Raw genomic sequence first — 11712 nt, 5'->3', positions numbered from 1 at the left:
CTACTTACTGTTCTTTTTTTTTTTTTTTTCTTTCTTTTTTTTTTTTTTTCTTTTTCCTTCTTATATGAAGATATAAAAGCCTGAAAGTGCAGTAAAAAAGCCAGAAGATAAATATTCTGCTTTCAGACATTGAATTTCATTGCTTTCTTTAGAGGAAGAAGGAAATTTACGTGTGTAATTTAGTGAATTGTGTATTAGAAAATGACAATGAAGTAACTTTGGCAGCAGAAAAATAACCAGTGTGTGTTCTATTTGTTCTCTACTGCTCCTGGTTAGGGAATGAATCTTCTCTTTGCGCCATGAGGCTGAGCCATAGGTTATGACAAAAAAAAAAAATTGGGATCAGTTCAGCAACAGACGTGTCTGCTTGCAGAAAAGAAATCTCTCTTAATCAAGAGAGAGAACCAGGGAGGAAATCCTGATCTTCCTCAGCTAGCAGCTGTAGAAAAGTTGCCTTTCAAGATGTCTGATAAAACAGGTAAGTCTACAGAATAGCACAGCTCTCTGCTGCCTGTGCCCAGTGTGCTACACACACCAGCTCTGCACCCTTTCAGGGACATCCCCGGTACTTGCACCGTTCCCTAGAATTAAGATGCCATAGATCTTAATTTTGCTCTCACCTTCACTCCCTTTTTGCATATCTTTTCTCTGTTCCCATATTATGACCCTTTGAATCCTTAAATATCCTTATTTCTCTCTTGTTTTTCTAGCAATGGTGGATCCCACTTCAGAAATTCTGTCTTTCCATGGAGCAGAGACGTATTTCTGCCTGTGGACGAACTCATCCTTGTCCCAGTGTGACTTGCTGGCAACGGTGTTTCATGGGCAGGGAGGGTAAATGCGACTGTGTTTGGGGTGCTTGGTCCATAGCTTGCAGAGCAGACCCCGTGGAGGAAGTCTTAGAAATGAATAAGGAGCAAACACCTTGCATGCTGGCAGCCTCCTCCTCCTCCTCCCCTTTTTCCCTGCATACTAGGAGGAAAAAAAAGGGGGGGGGGGCTCTCAAATGACAGAGGCATTGCCTAAAGATTATAGATTTTGGAGAAAATCAAAGCCAAGCTGTCTCCCCTTTCTGGTTAAACTTCTGAAAGGTTACCCATCCCAACTCTAAACGTGTTGCCAGATGTGACTGGTGGGTGTTAGGAGTTATTCTTACTTCCCACCTTACAAAAAAAGTCAATGATGACAACAACAAAAACAGGCTTATCTGAAGAGAAGCAGAAAAAAAATGCCAGTCCTTTTGCACAGCGAGTAATGTTGTGGAGATAGGCTGCTTGGTCGATTTGCCACACTGTGTACAGTAGGGCTTGTGGCTAAGTACAGAAGCTGGATTCATCCAGGCGGATATCCATTAGGTTCATTTGTTTCATGTTGACATAAACTCAAGTGCTCTCAACAGGGGCTTGTTGTGCTGAGACTGTCACCTTGAGTAATGGCTGCTCATGTGATAACTCAGTGTACCTATTGGATAGCGAATGACTTACCGAGGCTTTTTGTTGAACCAATGTACAGCACAAATTCCAGTTTTTATAAATGAGGGCTGGTGCCTGTTACAATAAATCAGAGCATTTCTTGTTCCCTGCACTTCTAGCATATTTAATTTAAGCCCACAATCGGACAAGTCAGTTGTGATTGCAGGCTTATTTCTGCTGGTAAAGGTGGTGGTGGCGAAATTCACCTCTAACAGTATTTCTTTCAACACTCTCCAAAATTTACCCCAGCTCTCCCAGGAGACACTAGGTGGCACTGGCTCAGCCCTGCTGACCTCAATAACAATTCGCCTATGAGCATAGCAGGACCACCAAATTGTGGCTGTAGTTAAGGAAGGGATCTTGTGTTGATTGCATGGAGAACATGGCTTGTGGAGCAGGCCCTTGGCAGCCATTTTGTGAACAGCAGGCTGGGCAGCCTGGTGTGCAGTGCTGCCATAAACTGTGGGATCACATCTTTGCCCCATGGGCTTGCTGTGCCCACACAGCAATCATCCTGTGTGCTGGCAACACAGAAGGGTGAGGCAGAAGAGGGGACGAACGTTTGGTCTTTCTAATTATTCTAAATTTGACACTGTGGTGGTTTTACTCAGCTGCCACAACTGCTCTCTCACTCCTCCTCCACAGATGGAAGGGGGGAGAAAATAAAAAGAAAAGGGCTCAAGGGCTGAGATAAGGACAGGGAGATCACTCAACGATTATCATCATGGGCAAAACAGATTCAGCACTGCAAGATTAATGTAATTTGTTACTTATTGCAGTGAGAAACTAAAAGCAAACTAAATTTACCTTACCCCCCCCCATCAACTCTCTTCCACTTCCTCCCCCTGAGCAGCGCAGGGGAACGGGGAATGGGGACCACGGTCAGTCCCTAACACTTCTCTGCTGCTCCTTCACGGTCTCTCCCCGCCCCTGCTCCATGTGGGGTCCCTCCCACGGGATGCCGTCCTTCCCAAACTGAGCCTGCGGGGGCTGCCCACAGACAGCAGCTCTTCAAGCACTGCTCCCACACGGCTCCGTACCACGGGGTCCATCCCCCAGGAGCAAACTGCTCCAGCACGGGTCCTCCATGGGCGGCAGCTCCCCCCAGACCCCCTGCTCCTGCGTGGGCTCCTCTCCATGGTCTGCAGCTACGGCCCGGGGCCTGCTCCTGAGGGAGCTCGCCACAGGATGTTTTTTTCTTTTTTTCCCTTTCTTCAGTCTGCTCTCCCAGAGGCCCACTCAGTGTTTCTCCCTGGCTCGGCTCTGGCCAGCAGTGTGTCCCTTTTGGAGCCGGCTGGAGCTGGCTCTGATCTGACATGGGGCAGCTGCTGGGCTCTGCTCACAGAGGCCACCCCTGCAGCTACCCTGCTACCAAAACCCTGCTGCATAAACCCAATACAAACATTAATGGCTTCTGAAGAGCACTTGCTCCCTCCAGATCTCTTCCCTTGCTTAACCTCTATTGTGATGAGGGAAAAAGACAAATTTTCTTTTTCTTTCCCAATTTAAGTGTCACTTTTCTCATCCCATATGATAGTATTTGGCAGAGGAACACTTACCTCAGCATCTGGATCCCTCCTGCACAGTTCACAGACCCAGTGTCCAACAATTTCAGTGACTTTAGATAAAACACATTTTTCTTATACCCACACAGCCTTTCAGCAGAGAGCTTCGCCCATTTTGCTCCAGTGCAGATACTAGTGGTTGTTTTTCTGCAGGTGTAAAGCACAGATGCTCTTCAGTTCTACCTTGGAGGATTCATGTGGAGAAGAGCTTTAGGGATGCCATATAAAGCACATAAAATTCATGGAGAGTTTGAGATGTATTGGTGACTGCCTGATTACCAGTAATTTGTTTGACGCAGGTAGCGTGGAGTGAGCACAAACGACAGCAAACCAGCTTCCATATTTTAATCTGGATTTTTTTTTTCTTTAACAAGGAGAGTGAGATTATTTTCTGGCATTCCTCCACAGCTCTGCACAGTCTCAAATTAAATTGCTAGAATGCTGCCCTGAGAGATTTTAATTTACATTTCAATAGTCCAAAGCAGCAGTTAGTAAACCTCCTTCTTGGAGTAAGCTTCAGTTTCTGGTTAATCACTAAAGTTTCTGAAATTGGTGAGAAACAGGTGTTTAATCTCTTTAAGGGCTAAGGTATAATTTCCTTTGTTGTGGAAAGCTGTGAGCCCAGGAACTCTGCCCCTTTGATAGCAGGGTTTAAAAGTATCAACCCACAGCTTTTAATTACTGTCCCCTCAGCTGCGAAGTGATGCAGGAGAAGAGAGTGGTGTAGATCGATGCTGCTTATGACTGTGACCTTGCCATGACCACATATGCTGCTTTTGACAGTTTGGACAGCCTTGAACAGTGTACTTTATTCTGAGGTTAGTATGTGAGAAGATGTAGCAGTCAGCAGGAAATACTGAGACCTGTTATCAGCATGGGTGGCTCAAGGCGTCCTGGCCTGCCCGGGCAGCAGTGAGAGGCGATACTGCTGCTTGGGCCATGCTGAGAAAATGGGTCTGTCAAACAGAGCAAATGAACAAATGTGCTGCAGTGGGGAAGGAAGTCTGCTCCTGGCTTACTAGTGGTTAAAAGAAGCCAGGCTGCTGGTTTCAGCAGATCTCCTTTCATGAGAATGGCTTTTCTAGCCCCTGCTTTCAGCCTCTGTGCCAAGGAAGGAGGATATATATAGGTGGGCCCAATGACAGCACCCCAGGCTGTAGGGCAATGCCCTTGTGTATAGCAATGCTGCACCTTTTATCTTTAAAACTCTCCTTCTTGTAATGTGGTGTGTCTGGGACTTGTTCCTGTAGGACAGTGGGTGCAATGGATGCCTATTGCAATACCTATGCCTAGAGGTGGACTGAAAAATAGATTAAAAAGAAGGGGGAGAACATCCCAGTACAGAATCTGTTTAATAAGAACATTTATCTGAAGAATCCTATTGCCCAAACCTCTGGTGGAGCTACTTTCTTCCTACTTTCATAACACCTTGCAATTGCAAAAAAACAAAAACAAACAAAAACCCCATGCCACAAATGGTCCCCCCCAACAAACAAACAAACACAGCACAACACCTCCAACAAAACAACGGTAAGCAACTCTGATCTGGCATCAAAATGACTTTTCATACACACAGTTGAAACGCTAAAAGTTATATTTCCATAAACTGGAAGTGCATGTTGGGTGGGAGAATATTCATCTGAGTATCAGCACAGTGCTTTCTTGATCAGAAACAAAAAATCAAACTTCAAGCTGCTGTCTCATCAGAAGCTAAAAGAAATTAAACTGATTTTACCACTGAGCATGCTGTGGAGTGCACTTTCAGAGAGTTTCCCTCTGCCCTCCACCTTACCTGCCTTTAGTCTTTCTCTGTTGTCCTTCTTTAAGAAGTATTCCGCGACTCTTCCTGGAAAATAAAAGTCTCACGCTCCTTTCCCAGACCCCATGTGCACCACTTGCTCTGACTCCTATGAGGTATTTTGATGTCTGTTAGAAAAAAGTCTGGGCTGACATACAACAGCGCTATGTTTACACTAAAACTAAAACCCAAAGCTCCAAGACCCAGGAAGCTGCTCCCTCAGCAGAACTATTACTCCTTGACGGTCACCTCCCCACCTTCCAAATTACTCTGTGGGCAGCTAGAGATGTTGGCAGTGTAGTAAGTGCTATATGACATTACAAGAAATGGAGCCAGGTATCACACACAGGTTATTGTAAAGAAGTACCTCGGATGCCTAGAAAAATAATTTCATAGGAAATGAATGTATGAGGCAGTCTGTGACCTCTGATAGTGTGCATCTGACTCACTTAACACTTGACAAATGGTTTAAACTCAGTGGCTGCCTTTGGAGGAATGGAGCATACTCTTAGCCCAACCGTAAGCATTTTTCCAGAATAACACAGAAGTTAATGTGCTACAGTAAAAGCAGCTGCTTTATTTAATGACCCATTTCATCATGTATTTCCTGTCTTCAGCTATGAAATGCCAGCAGTTTTCAAGAAGTCTGGGAGTGTCCTGGCAATGAAGTGCTTGTTATTTATGGGGGAAGGAAAGAAGCAAGTGAGAGTTGTGAATGATTTCCATCAGTGCTGGAGGCATCCTCTTCTGACTGGGCCTGGCATGGTGGCCCTTGGGTAATTTCTCTCTCATGACAGGTAGAAAACTCTTCCTTGCACCTTTCCCTGCTTGCTACTGCTCAAAAACATTGTGCGTTTACGGGTAAAATGCCAAAAACGCTTTAGAAGAGTTTTGGTGTTGGACTGCAAAATCTTCAGGGCTGTGATGCAGACAGGGTCACTCAGCAATGCTGCTGTAATGCTCACTCCTCTTCTTTTCTTCATCCTCTACCACCAAGGAAGGAAATTATGTAGTTCTGCTCTTAGTGTCCTAGTGTCTTAGTGTAACTAATCTTGGTAAATAAATTGTGATCATAAATTATGCTTTTTTATGGAATACAGTGGACCACAAGTGGTTGCTTTCCTGTAATCACTATACCACATAAGCTCTTTATTTCTTCAGGAAAAAATACATTAAGAGAATAAGATACAATACAATGTAATTATTCTGCAAGTGTTACTAACTGGAAGATAATACAATGCAGTTGTCTTTTTTATTTAAGAATGAAAATAGTTAGTTCTGCTTGTTCTCATTCAAAATCATCAAATGAATTAAGCTTCTAGTGTTGCAGAGCAAACATACTTCCAGGAATGTTTCTAATTTGCACATAAAACTATTTTTTTTTTTTTTTTTTTTTTTTTACTCTTGGAGTGATCAGCACTTCATATACTTCTCTAGCTTGTTCTTCACAGCTGATTCCTACAGACACTGCTATATGGTCCTCCTTGGTATGGGCTTGATAGGGAAGGGAAAGATGTTTTTAACAGATATTTGGAAGCAAAGCTTATGGCCCATCAGACAGCTTCTTCTGGGAGGGTCGTTTCATTCAGGATCTTGTCTGTAGTCCATGTCCTAGTGCAATGCCACGAGCTGCTGAGCTGAACAGCTGCTGAACTCGGCAGGAGCAATAGGGCAGCAGTGGAGGAGAGAAGGGATGGCCTTCACCTTACAGTGTCACCAGGGGTGTCGTGCTGAGTGACCCAGGCACCCGAGGCTCTTCAACTGGTGGGCAACCCTGGGATCCATTTGGCAGTGGGAAATGATGTGCAATTGAGTAATTTCAGGTGGTCATGTCTATCCTTTTCCCAGGTGTGTCTGTTCATAAAGCTGTGTGTTAATATGTGAGATGAAAGCAAATATTTTTTTCTTTGTATGCTTTTCTTCCATCTAATGTCCTCTTCTTTCTTTGTCTTGCAGCGTGCTGCAGGTCCTGTGAAAGTCCTTTACGACCATTGAACTGGATCAAAATTCAGGGTCAGTTGCTTTCCAACGAAGACACTCTTTGGCTTCTTGTTCATATACTCGCCTGTCTACATTCAGACGATAAGACCTCCTTTTCTTAGGTTATTGTTTCTACTTTCCAGTTTACCAGAGCATGGTAATAAAACTGTATCGGGCTATTCTTCTTTTGTAAGTAGCAGCATGCCATTTTCTGTGGTGACTAGAGGTGGAATAGCCTCAGGAAATAGGAAAACAGAATTGCAAAATATCCCTATTATGCAGGCATGACCTTGAAAGGGATCCCCTTTATACCAAGCTCCCTCTGCCTCTTGTGTATTGGTAAGTCTGCTAGGGACTGTAGAGGCAGTTTGTTATTTTCTGAGTTTTTCTCTTAGTGCCCAAGGTGAGTAGCTGGAATTTCATTCTCTTGTTGCTTACCTGCAATTTCCAGAATTCACATTTAAAGGGCATTTTTATCTCTGGAGAGCTAATATATAAAAGTAGCACATTCTTATGAAGCTATTTCATTTCCTGTGTGTATTCAGATTTGGATTTAGTTTTGCCCATTGCTGATGAATTTTCTACATTTTTTCTGCTTATTTTTCCTCTTGGTCTTAGCCCTGCAAATACATCTGGAAAGGACTGAAATGGATTTTCTTCTGATTTTCCCAGCAGTTTCAGTGAGCTGTTAAATAAGATCTGGTTGGTGCTGCCCGGTTGAACCCCACTTACCTCTGTGTGAGGGCAGTAAGGGAACAGAGAAAAAGTTTGTGAAAACTTCAGTGATGGAAGTCAGGAGTAACACAGAAGGAGTTTCAGGTTATCTGGAGTAAGAAATACCCATCCCCTTATTTGTGAAATGAAAAACTGCTGCATGTGGAGCAACAAAGAAGGTGAAGGGTCTAGAGGGCAAGACGTATGAGGAGCAGCTGAGGTCCCTTGGTTTGCTCAGTACAGTGCAGAGCAGGCTGAGGGGAGGCCTCATGGCGGCCTGCAGCTCCCTCACGAGGAAGCTGCTCTCTGGTGACCAGTGATAGGGCAGGCTCTCCAGATCTTGTCACTGAGACGTGAAAAACCCTTTGATGCTATTTGTACTGAATTGTTCTGCAAAGCTGTGTTGTTTTAGAAACAACATTTTGTTGTTTCTACCACTACCACCTTGAAGATGAATAAAACTTGCAAGCATGTGAAAGACACTACTTTGTATATGCTTGTCATTTATGGAAATTTGCAGCAGCAATTCATTTACGACCATTTCCTCTGCAGCACACAGGAGTAGTTCATTGTAGAGGCTGAGGCCAGTCTTAGATGTTTACTTTTTATTTTTTATTTTTATTTAAACAAACAAACTATTTTATGAATAGCGTCCATCAGTAAGGAGGTCTCCTCTTACTTTGGTCGTATTTTTGGTCCTCTGGTCTCCCCATATGCAGGGAGACCAAAGAGAGGAAGCCATGCAGATCATATGAGGGGGCAGCATGTGTTCCCCTGAGACCAGCTCTCATGGTCACAGGTCCATAGCTTCTGGGTAAGAGGTGTGAGGCTGGACAGTGAGTGTTGCAGTGTTGCTAGTGCTGTAGCAGGAATATTGTTGTTAGGAGTTAGTGAGATTTTAAGAAAGGCCTAAACCTCTCTTAGCTCCTCCTGGTAAATCCTTTCCAAAAATTATATTCTATGATATGATCTAACAGACTATTATGTCTCCTCCCAGTATTGTATATTTATAAGACCAAGAGATCAATGGTTGTAACTGAACATGTCTAATGGGTATTTTCCTGAACTTGAAAGAGTTTAGCACTCATTACAAATTAGAGCTGAGTGGATGAGGAAGTTTGGCAGGTTTAGCTGCTGGTCATATCTGGTGTGGGCCTGCTTGTGCAATTTGTCATAGCTTGCTTTAGTGGTGACAGATATTAGACAGAGATCATGGAAATGAGGTTAGAGAAGTAGCTGAACTTGTAGACTTTCATCTGAGCTGTGCCTGAATATTTGTCTGCTCCTTCTTTATCTAATTGGAAAACAGGAATTGTTTGAACATGGCCAAGAGAGCTCGTGTCCAGTACAGGAGGGCAGCTCCATCCAAGTCACAGGAAAGGTGTTGCTCACTGAGGTTAGACACTTTGTGAAATGGCTGTCTGGGATATTATGCCTAGAATTTCTATTGGGTTGTTTCTCCATATATATATCACATACTTTTTCCGTCACTGATAAGGTTTAAGATCACCCATATCAATATAATGCCATTACTTCATTGGGCAAAGATGAGCCTCCATTGCTCTAGTTTCACACTTACAGGGAACAAAGTGGTAAAACAGCACTTTCGCATTAAAGTAGAGTTTTGGTCTTCACACAAAGTTTGGTGATGGGCAGGGATCACTATAATAAAGTAAGGCAACTCCTTTAAAAATATGAGGTGTTAAATTGTTGACCTGGAAAGTCCCACACATATTTGACAAGGTTAGTGAGAAAGGAAGCTAAATCTGCATAAGCCTCTGGAGTTTTGGTTTATGTAGGGTTTTTGAGCAGCACAGACTTACTAGGATGTTCTGTGAGTGTATAATTCCCTCAGCAAGCAACTAGTTTGTGCCACAGCACCAGAAATCAGAAATGCAAAGTACCAACAAAGGTGGATTTTGTTAGCCAGGAGTGTGTATGCTCAGGCATTTTTAAGGCTCCCTTAAAAAATAAAAAAGATGTTGTTTAAGCTCCCCTACAAAATTTAATCCAAAAGCAGATATTGGAACAGAAAAATGGGAATTTGTGACCTCTCCAGGCTTACCTGCAAGCTCTCTAAGCATACACGAAACTAGCAAAACTCCTGTGTTTTTGATGGAGAAAGTTATGAAACTTACTTATGAAAAAATTTATATTAGAAAACTGAAACACTTGTAACAGGCTCCCAAGCCTGTGGGAAAAGCCAGCTTCTCAGGGCCCTGGATTATTCTAGCAGCAAACCTTTTCCACCCAGCAAGGCCAGGCTTATTAATTCTGATGGGCACAAGGGAGGCTCAGCTGCAGCTTTGCTCAGTTGCTAGCTGTGGTCCAGCAAAGCCATCATTCCCTGGTCCCACTATAATCTGCCCCTGTCAGGCTTCAGAGCAGGGATAGAAAGCTATGGAGACACTGGAGGATGAACTTACAGCAAAAATGAATCTTTAAGAACAGAAAGGGTAGTGGAAACAAGCAAAGAGGGAGGGAGAGGGCTCTGTGCAACCCCTTTCCATCAGGCTGTGCCTCAGGAGATTTGGGGTTGCCTTGGGGGGATCTGAAATTACAGATATTACACATAGTTAATGATATCCAACACTTTGTTGCTTCAAAAGCAAAGAGAGAAGCTAAAATCTCAAATTTCTGTGGTCTGTTTCCAAGTGATTCAAATGGCAAGTACAAAAATGCCCTCACGCTGTGAACAGTGCTTCAAGCAATTAACAGCAGTTTTGCTTAAGAGTTTATTGTATCTTCTGAAAATGTTGGTTAGTTATACAGGCACAATAATGCAGGATATGACAGATGAAAAACAAGAAATTGAATGTATCTGTTACTCAGACCAAACAGCCCTGCTGGAGGACAATTCTGTGTTTGGGTGTCTGCTCCACCTGTTATTGCAAGGTGTGTGTGTATGCATAGGCTTGCTGCCAAGCACCAACTTATACAGAGGTTTGGGACCATTAGCTAAAGAATAGAGGACAAAAGTAATGTAATTTTGTAGTTAAAGCATGTTATTTGCTTGCTGAAGCTGCTGATCATGATTTAAGGTGATTCACTCAATGGTGAAAGACGGAGCTGTGTGCTGAGATTGTCCTGTAGCTGCACTATATTTAGGAGGTAATATGTGTTTGATAGAGTACAGGTGGGTGCATATGTTTATATATTCATGATGACTTGTATAGAGTTATTATTTTAACCAAGAAGTTTACTCATCCTTGCTTTTTTTTTTTTTTTTTTTTTTTTTAGCAGAATATCTATCAAAGAGCCCTTCCCTGCCCAAAGAGAAACCCATCCTCTGCAGCTAACCAGAGTTCAAACAGCAGAGGCATTTCAACACATCACAGAGCCCTGCATACTGGCTGGCTGCTTCTCAAGTTAAAGATTTATAATATATTTAATATGGATGAAAACTAGAACCACGGGTTGTAAACTATTAATGGAAGAGCAGTAGACTCCTGCAATCAGGTAAGGTCACTTGCTATGCACCATCGGAAAAGAATAGATTTGATATCATTCAGATCAATGCGCTTCAGTACATTCTCTTAAAACATCCCAGTTTCCAGGCAGCCTATAAACTCTAGCCATTTCCTGAAGCAATTAACGAAGCACAATGCAAAAGCAAAGCAGAGATGAAAACAAAAATGAAATATCAAATGAAAAATGTGGAAAAAAACCACTCATGCCACTTCTCACTAAGTCATAGCTAAGTGTTGTTAATCATCTACTCTTTGTCAGGTGAACATCTGAGATTTTAACTGATTTATATGCCTGTTGTTCACTTTGCAATGCAAATGACTGGAAGTGCATGTGGTCTGTTGCCAAGTGTTGGCTGGGAAGAGGTAACCTGAAGCTTTTTGCCTCAGGAGTATCTTGAGCTCCTCATGAGTCGTTCCCACAGGACATATAACCTTTACCTAATTTGATCATAAACATCTGGTAGTGTGAGTACTGCTGCACTGTCAGAATATCTTTCCAAATGCTGTAGCATAACTCTTCCTACTGTAAATATTTGCAAGAAGAGGTGACCAAATTCTGTGATCATGCATCTGGTAGTATTGCTACTGGTACTAACAACTGTGTGCTGAACATAAACAGTTTCTACAGTTAAATTAAAACACATTACTTTGGGGGGAATAAGTATAAAAGAAGAATAAGAAGTAGATCATGACTTTTGTATGGACAGACAGGG

General features: G+C 42.8%; 1 long non-coding RNA gene across 1 annotated transcript; it reads left to right on the top strand.

Annotated features, from left to right (window-relative positions):
• The first annotated feature begins 5213 nt into the window (after window positions 1-5213).
• Window positions 5214-10916, top strand: LOC311434841. Its single transcript, XR_014691763.1, has 3 exons — window positions 5214-5632; window positions 6792-6848; window positions 10773-10916. It is a non-coding gene; the product is annotated as an uncharacterized lncRNA (long non-coding RNA).
• The last annotated feature ends 796 nt before the right edge of the window (window positions 10917-11712 follow it).

The sequence above is a fragment of the Aythya ferina genome, assembly GCF_964211825.1.
Source record: "Aythya ferina genome assembly, chromosome: 3".
NCBI lineage: Eukaryota > Metazoa > Chordata > Aves > Anseriformes > Anatidae > Aythya > Aythya ferina.
Note: the sequence above shows the minus strand (reverse complement) of the source record. Positions and strands in the feature narration are given on the sequence as shown.